This window comes from Chinchilla lanigera, unplaced genomic scaffold, assembly GCF_000276665.1.
Source record: "Chinchilla lanigera isolate Chin_1 unplaced genomic scaffold, ChiLan1.0 scaffold00099, whole genome shotgun sequence".
Classification (NCBI taxonomy): Eukaryota; Metazoa; Chordata; class Mammalia; order Rodentia; family Chinchillidae; genus Chinchilla; species Chinchilla lanigera.
The window spans coordinates 1,730,406-1,738,647 of record NW_004955500.1 but is presented as its reverse complement, the minus strand read 5'-3'; the positions used below and the strand labels follow the sequence as shown (position 1 = coordinate 1,738,647).

The window sequence follows — 8,242 nt, the reverse complement described above, 5'->3', positions numbered from 1 at the left end:
GCTGGGATTACAGGCGTGTGCCACCATGCCCAGCCCACCCTCTCATTATCTGCTCACATTTTGTCCCTTCATATAATCAACCTCCATGTCCTACCCTGGTGTGCAAAGGTCTGGGGACAGCTCTAAATTCAGGGAATAATTTTTCTCTTATTATTTTCTCCTTCTGAGGAATGACAGAAGAAATAAAAGCTAGAAAGGACACAGGAAATAACTAACAATTGAACTTCGTAAGAGGCCTGCAATTTCCAGGACACAACTGAAGTAATTAAAAGCCAAAAACTGACTCAAATGAACAGTACTGTAAGGTGTGGGAGCCTGGCAATTCGTGTATGTGTGGAGGTTTCAAGCCGGGTCCAAGCAAAGGGAGTTACAGGCAGCCAGGGAAAGGCCAGGCCAAAGAGGGAGTCAGGAAGCTTCAGGGAAGGATGCACTGATGTCCAAGGCCAGGCACTGGGAAGCTCAGCAAACAAAGGCCTCCTAGATTGGCAAAACTCTCTTGCCCGGGAACAAGATATCCATACCACTATCAAGAGTGTCTTTCTTCTTCCTCCTTCTCCTCCTCCTCTTCCTTCTTCCTTCCTTCCCACCAGGAGAGAGGGCTCCAGCTGGCCTGTTTTCCGTATTGTGACTCTTGTCCTTTTGGCTCCATCTTCTCACCATCCTCACCCTGGGGACTTTGAAGGGTGGGCAGGATGCAGTATTTGGCACCTGAACATGGACCCAGGGAACAAGAAAATGCATCAGATAGCAGGTAAGAGGAGACCTCTAGCTGTGCACACACAAAAAGACTAAACAGGCTCCAGAGAAGCCAAAGAGAAAGATAAGCTCCACAGAAGCCAAAGAGAAAAATAAGCTCCAGAGAAGCCAAAGAGAAAAAGGGGCTCACTAGAGCCAAAGAGAAAAACCAGGCTCATTAGAGCCAAACGAGCAAAACACATTCACGAGAAACAAAAGGGAGAGAAGCGTATTGACTTTATCGTGTTAAACATGAGGGACGTAGGTCTTCAAGAACAACAGATGTCTACACAAATCCTCATTCTATTATGGTAACAAAACAGAAATAGTTAAAGTATGTTTAAGTCTGCAGGATTCTTTATTGTAGAAAGGACATTTTTTTTGGTTTGTGTGCAGATCAGACTGCCTGCCCAGCGGGCTCAGCATAGCACAGGGCCATGGGAGGGAGGGGCACAGGCTGATCAGAGAAAGGCCCCCCGCACTCCAGTCCTAGGTCTCGGGAGCCACAACAGCCCGAATCAGAGGGAAAAGCCAGGGGAAAAAACGGCAGCTGTGGCTACAGAGGCAACAACTACGGCATCCTCTGGGGAAGGGGGCACCAGCAAAGCTGACCTGGAGGTGGAGCCCATCCCCAGGAGCAGAGCGGGCACAGACCCCCTAATGGTCACTGCCACTGAAGCGACAGTGCCAAATGGTGAGGTCAAGGGGCAACAATCTCCAGTCAGGCCAACAAGCCGCCACTGCCAGCAGCGGAGCTTGCCCATAACCCGAGGCAATGTTACGGGAGCCACAGCCAGAGGCAGAAGCAGTGAGGGGGAGCCCCGGGTGCCCAAATACAGAATACAGGTTTTTCTTCCTTCACATGGGCCCTGCAAGACCAGTCATCCACTCCAATTAGCCTCTTTTCAGACAGCACTTGTTTGCCGTGTGATGTGCCACACTGCAACTGCCACGGTTCACACTAACCACACTAACCACATTTATTTCACACTCTCCAATTTGCCATGGGGTCACGCCACGTCCTTTGTTTTATAGGTCATTTACATTCCTGTTTCCAATTGCCGGGGCCTCTCAGAGGGAAATGCTGCAGTAGGCAGACTGCTGACTACTGTCACTGTTGCTCCCTCAGACACCATTCAACAGGCTTCTGCCTCCCATGCCACCTTCCGTTCAGCGCTTCTGCCTTGCACAAACAGTTCCTTTTCACTTGAGAAAAGGATCAACACATCACTAGACAATGTTCCTCATATGTAATATTCTCCCTCACTCTCTAACGAGGTTAATCTCTGAGGATTACACCCCAATCATATCTAGCAAATGGATGTCACATTCTGAGTTTCACTTGCTACACTGGATCCACATTTCAGTGGATGCTTCCTCAGGATTTATTTTTGCTTCTGCCCACACTGGTGAAGTGGCTAAACATGTCATTGCTCATTGCTTGAATGCCTTTAGCACCCTTGGCAGCCTGTGGGCATTTATCTTAAGATAGAGAGTGGCCCAGGTTATATGAGTGCTACCTTCCGGACATTTTGTAGAACTTTTCACATTTCCCTTACCATGGGAATTCCTTATAGCCCTCAAGGTAAAGGAATTGTTGAATGTGCTCAGTGTACACTCAAAATTCAAATACAAAGGAGAAATCCTTCCCCACACAATTCACACCTCATAATGCACTTCACTCGGCACTGTATATTATTAACTGTTTAAATCCTACTAGGGATGAGACTACAGCAGCAGAAAGACAATTCAATCAGGTGAAACAAAAAAGAAGCTTGGAAGGGTTCTTTGGAAGGATCTTCATTTTGGACAATAGAAGGAACCTAGCCCACCATTCATTTAGGGTACAGGGTATGCTTGTGTCTTTCCAAGGAATGCTAAACAGCCTATCTGGGGGCCAGAGTGTGCTGTTTGGCTGTATCATGGACCCAGATCCAGAGGAGTAGATTCCACCTCTTAGGAAGCTGATGCTCAATCCTGTGGAAATGATGCCTCAGAGACTGCTCCATAGCTAACAAAGATGGGGCTAGAGCTGACCTGTGGTCAAGTAGAAAAATTGACCCAGGATGCCCAAGAGATGGGGAACCAAAAACTGGTAAAAAAAGGTCTAAGTAGGTGACAGAGTGTATGGAGACAACTGATTTAGAGACTATGTAAAAGAAAGGGATACAAAAATTTCTAGTATTCTTAAGACAAAATAAAATATAAAAGTATGTATTAATTATAGATAAAAGATTTTCTTCCTTTCAAATTTTCTTGTGAGAGATCTCCACTAACATACCAAAAAAATTCTGACTAGTCTATTTATAATTACAAACACCTAGAATTATAAAGGAGTTATTATAATTTGGAAAAAAAGATATATTTGAGTGTACTCTGAGTGTGTAAGCTGTACACCTGTTTATCAGCTGTTTTTGCTTGAGCTCAACAATTTTTTTCTTTCCTTTCTTTTTGTGTTTGAAAGCTTTGTTACAGGTTTTTTGTTTTTCTTTTTTTTTTTTTTTTTTTTGGTGTTGGGACTCAAACACATGATCTCAGGCACAGCACCACTGAGCTATATATCTGGCCCCATGTTGGGACTCAAACACATGATCTCAGGCACAGCACCACTGAGCTATATATCTGGCCCCATGTTGGGAGTTTTGAAGCATTTGTCTGATGCTTCAGCTTGGGTTGCCAGCTGGTTACAATGATGCTAAAATTGGTTGTGTAAATGTAATTTATATCATTGCTTATGTATTGACATGAGAGTCTGGTGCTTGCTTCGGTAGCACATATACTAAAACCGGGACATGACAGTCTGTTCTTGTTCAGAAATAATGTGTTCAATGTTGTGATTGGGTTTTCATAAGTCAACAAAAATTATTAAAATAATTAAACAAAAATCCCTTGAGGTGTGGAGAGACTATTGGACACGACTTCAATTGATAAATAAGAAGCAGCTACCTGGATAATTATCCAGTCCTTGTTCATTAATGGTAAGCCCCAGTAATCTCCATAGCCTTATGAGAGACACCAATAATAAATTGGTCATCAGCAAAAGGTTACGTTTTCTAGAAATAACATAACACCATTTTCTCACAAGATGCAATTGGTACATAATTAAATTAAGAAGCAAAGGTTTTTCACATAGGTATGACAATTCAGTGTTAATCTCATGCTGTATTAAAATGTATTCCTGCCTTCCATAAGTGCCGTCTTCTAAAATGTGAAACTGGGGTGGTTTACGGTGATAAACCTTGTACTTCACATTCAGACATTTGCCTTTTATGCACCAATTAATTGTGATAAGAGGTTCATGTCAAGCCAACATGAGGTAATCAGTCAGAAATAAGAACTTATGTGATATATATGCTACATATACACCACTATACTTAGATATGCCTGGACTTTAAAGTGGTCCAGGCAATGTCACAAATTGTATCACTGACATCCCATTAAAAGTCAACGAGTTCGGTAAGAGCTTCTTATGTACTAAATAGAGATGACTGATTAGGGCCAGGGATTATAGATCAGTGGCACAGTGCCTTCCTGGTAAGCAGAAGGTCCTGAGTTCAATTCCCAGTACCAGAAAAAAAAAAAAAAAGAAAAGAAAAAAAACACTGATTAAAAGAGCGACATTAAGTTAAAATATGCCACAAAAACGTGATCACGATTGTCGTGGTATAATATTATGGATGGTTTTGATTTTAAATTTTCTTTGTGAAATTATGTAACTGTTGCCTATTAGCATTCTATAGAGATTCAACCATTAGAACATACAGGCTTATTCAAAAATAATTGTTCTATTTCATGTTCTAAGGCGCTAGATATTAAGATAAAATTGTGATATTAAGCTCACTGCTCCCATTACAAAGAGTCCCTTCTGGGCTCCCTAGGAGGCTCTTTGGCTTCTGCTTTCCAATAAAAACTGTTTCCTGCTTTTCCTCTATGAGAAATATTTTTGCTCTGCTTTGTCTAATCCTGCAAATCCTACTCATCTTGCTTTCCGGCGCGTCCTGAAAATTCTTGCTCTGCGACAGGAGTCCGGGAGCCTGCTGCAGCGGGGTTGGGCGCAGACCCAGCCCAGAGACAATCTTCTGTAGCTCTGCTAGGTTTCATCTTCACCTCACTGGCACAGCAGGTTTCGGTATTCAGATGTGATTGGAGCACGACGAAGGAAGGCTATCTGGCTTTGCTGTGGGGGTTGGTATTTGTGGCCTCCGGCTGTGGGCAGTGGGACTCTACCCTGCTGGTCCAGCTCACTGGAGTTTTAGTTTAGGATCTAGGGACAAAGATTCAGCTACTGGTGAAGAATCACTATCTTCTTTTACCTCTGCATATAACTTCTTCATCACTACCAGACCTGAATCATAGGTCCAAGGCCACTCTCAAATATTCCTTGCTAAAGTATATCCAGCACTAACGTGACAGTAATCCACCATTCTGTTTGTTTTGTCTTTCTGAAGCAGGGTCTCCCTGCAGGACTGACTAGAGAAAGACCTTCCCAAGCAACAGGGTGCCGTCTACAAATAACAGGAATCCATGCTGCCCTCAGAAAACAGAACTGATGCCCATAAAGAACTTTAGCACTGCACCTGCAGTCTCCCTAATGCTGGAAGACCCAGCTTTATATGCACACCTGTGCTGACCTTCCATGAAGTTTTGATCTCAAACATCCGATCCAGATTTTTTGGGACTATGACCCCCCTCCAACCCCAGCCCTTAATATGCTTAGCCTCCGCTCCAGTTATTCACGGATATCACACCAATTCCAGCCTGCCTGTACATAGATGGAATTAACTCTGATCTTTCCCACAGTTTCAGTCTCTGGGTGTATACTCACAGGCCATTCATAAACATACCCTATGTAGCCCAGGCTGGCCTTGAACTCACTATGTAGCCCAGGCTGACCTGGAACTGGCAGTGATCCTCCTGCGTCAGCCTCCCGAGTGCTGAGGATACAGGGGTGTGCCATGTCCAAAAGGTGTAGAAGAGACCCCCATACTCAGTGTATTTCTTTGATAGATAGGAAGAGAGATGTCTAGGTAAAAGCCTACAATAGGTTGAGGTCTAGACAGGCTTTCTTCTGCATTTTCTAGATAGAGCCTGGCCGTCATTCACTGGAGAGAGTGAAACTCCCACAGCTGGAGAGAAAAAAATTTATCTTCTTCTGTACCAGGATATCCCTTGGTAGAACAAGAAAGGTGGCAAATCAGGGGCTCACTATAAATTACAATACCATCTACCAATCAGACCTGTTTTGCAGGAAAAAAATGGGGCAAATTGGGTATACTCAATCATTATTTAGTCTCAATAGTCATCCCAAATGATACCTATGGAGTTAATAACCCTTAGTTATTGCAAGCTGATCAGGCCTGCAATATCCCAAACAAATGGATGGCAAATGCTTAAATAAATGAGACAACTGAAATGATTTTATGGCTGCAGGAAGGTCCAATGCTCTTGCTGAATTCAAGATTCTCCAGGTGAAGGCCAAGACTTCTCTGGGCGGCCTGTATTTATCTGGTTTACAAACAAAGAAGGGGGATACTCAAGAAAATGCAGGAATCTGAGCAGGACCTTGGGACAATTTTCCAAAGTAGTAAATTATGTCAATCAGGAGAACTACTTTATCTTTAGGTTGGTATTTATTGTGGGAGTGTGGAGCCTGCAGCTGCATTCTCCTTTTAGTTAATTGGGGTTGAAGCCAAAAGTCCTCATATGCGGCCTTATCTTATGCTTTGAAGTGTCACAGCTTCACAGGCCTACACAGGCCTCAGTGGTGACCAGTGACTCATAGAAGTTCATTTACTATGAGTCCACTGTCCATCTTCAGACAAGGCACCTAAGCTTTGGACAACTCACAAGTAAATATAGGAATCCAATTGGTTAATATTAAATCCTGCTCAGAGCTGCTTCATAGTGGTGTTCAACAATTCCTCCTTTTTTTTTTTCCTGTAATGACAGCAGTTGAAACATGACTAGTATTGTAAAAACAGAAGTAAAAGACACAGGCATGGTAATACAATCAGCCCACTGAAGAATCCAAGACAAATCTGCTGGCAGCGGACTTCAGCATAGGTTTGAAGATCTCTTCTCTCTATGGGCACATGTTCCAGTATGGTATCCACAACGATGCTTTAAGACCTGTTAATACACAAACATACCCTCATCCCCATGTTATTACATGTACTGGGCCATTTTTCTTTCTTTCTTACTTCCTTTCTTTCTTTGGATGTCCTTCCTTGCCTGTTAGCCCTGCCTAATTGCTGGTAATACTTCTAACTAACTTAGCTGTCTATAATATTTTCCTTTCACAGTTAGGGAAGACTGGGCATAGTTTTCATCTTTACTGCTTCAAGCTGAGCAGGGTCTATGTAAAGAGAGACCACAGTCAGGGTCCCCTCCAGAGAGTTAAATCTAATGGCCTCAGATAGAAGTACTGTTGTAGCTTATCAGTTATGCACTCTTTTGATGAGGTGGATCTCTGCAGAAAGAATCTAGCATATTTTCTTTGGTTTTATCTGTGCGGTCACTTGGAGTTTGGCAATCTCTAGGCAACAATAAATCAATTTTTGGAGAATTTAGTATTACTATGGCATTGTTTTATACATCTTGTGGTTATACTTTTCTGCTGGATGTTTAAGACCAAATTAAAATGACACCTGTATTATTTAAAATTAACTTCTTGCTATCTATCAAGGTCAGTTAAATCTCCTCAGGATTTACCTTGGAACCATGTACAGCGCCTCTCAGTACTTCTAGCAGTGTCAGCCATCAGAATGAGTCATGGCCACTGTTTGACCAAGTTGCTTTCTGTGAAAGCTTGGGAGACTTCTCTCCTGGTGACTCGCCTTAGGCACACTACACTCTGCAGAATCACTTTCCTCTGTGGTTCCACAATCTCCTTGATCAGAAGATAAGGGATTCAACTGAGTTATATGCTCTCAGAGCAGAGGTTTTCTGGTGCCCTGGGTCCTCACTGCCCTCAGAAGGCTACGGCTAAAATACTGGTTATCCTCTTAGCCCATCATTCTTTCCAATTTTTGGTCTCCAAACCTGCAACCTATTGTTGAACAACCAGAAGAGAAGATTAATGACATTACACTGTAATGGAAGCAGTAATCTTAATTATTAAAATTTTATCTGAGTATTAAGCACCTTGAAATATAAAGTAAAGCCAGAGAATTGTTGTTTCTTACCAACCATGGGTGTTCTACTAGTTGAATCCCTATAGAATATTAACAGATAACAGTTATATAGTTTTACAGAGAATATGTGAAATCAAAAGCCATATATACTAATGTAGCATAATAGGCATGATAACACTTCTGTAACACATTTCAATCTCCATTTTGGAACAGAATAGCCCTTTTAGTCAGTCATCCCTAATTAATACATAAGAAGATTTTTATCTAATTTATTGTCTTTTAATAGGATGGCATCGAAGAATTATGTAACACTGTCTAGGCTGTTCAATATCTAAGAATCTCTAAATGTACTGACATACCTGCCTGGTGGCTCC

The 8,242-nt window shown here is 42.4% G+C and overlaps 1 protein-coding gene and 1 long non-coding RNA gene across 3 annotated transcripts in view; one reads left to right on the top strand and one right to left on the bottom strand.

The window, feature by feature from the left end:
- The window catches only part of Zcrb1 (zinc finger CCHC-type and RNA binding motif 1), a 100,073-nt gene that overhangs the window by 45,428 nt on the left and 46,403 nt on the right, over positions 1–8,242 (top strand). The gene's annotated exons all lie outside the window — the stretch shown is intronic.
- LOC106146876 overlaps positions 7–8,242 on the bottom strand; it is a 29,963-nt gene continuing 21,727 nt past the window's right edge. Inside the window, exon 3 of the long non-coding RNA XR_001231490.1 lies at positions 7–708. This is a non-coding gene — a long non-coding RNA (uncharacterized LOC106146876). The remainder of the gene's footprint in view (positions 709–8,242) is intronic.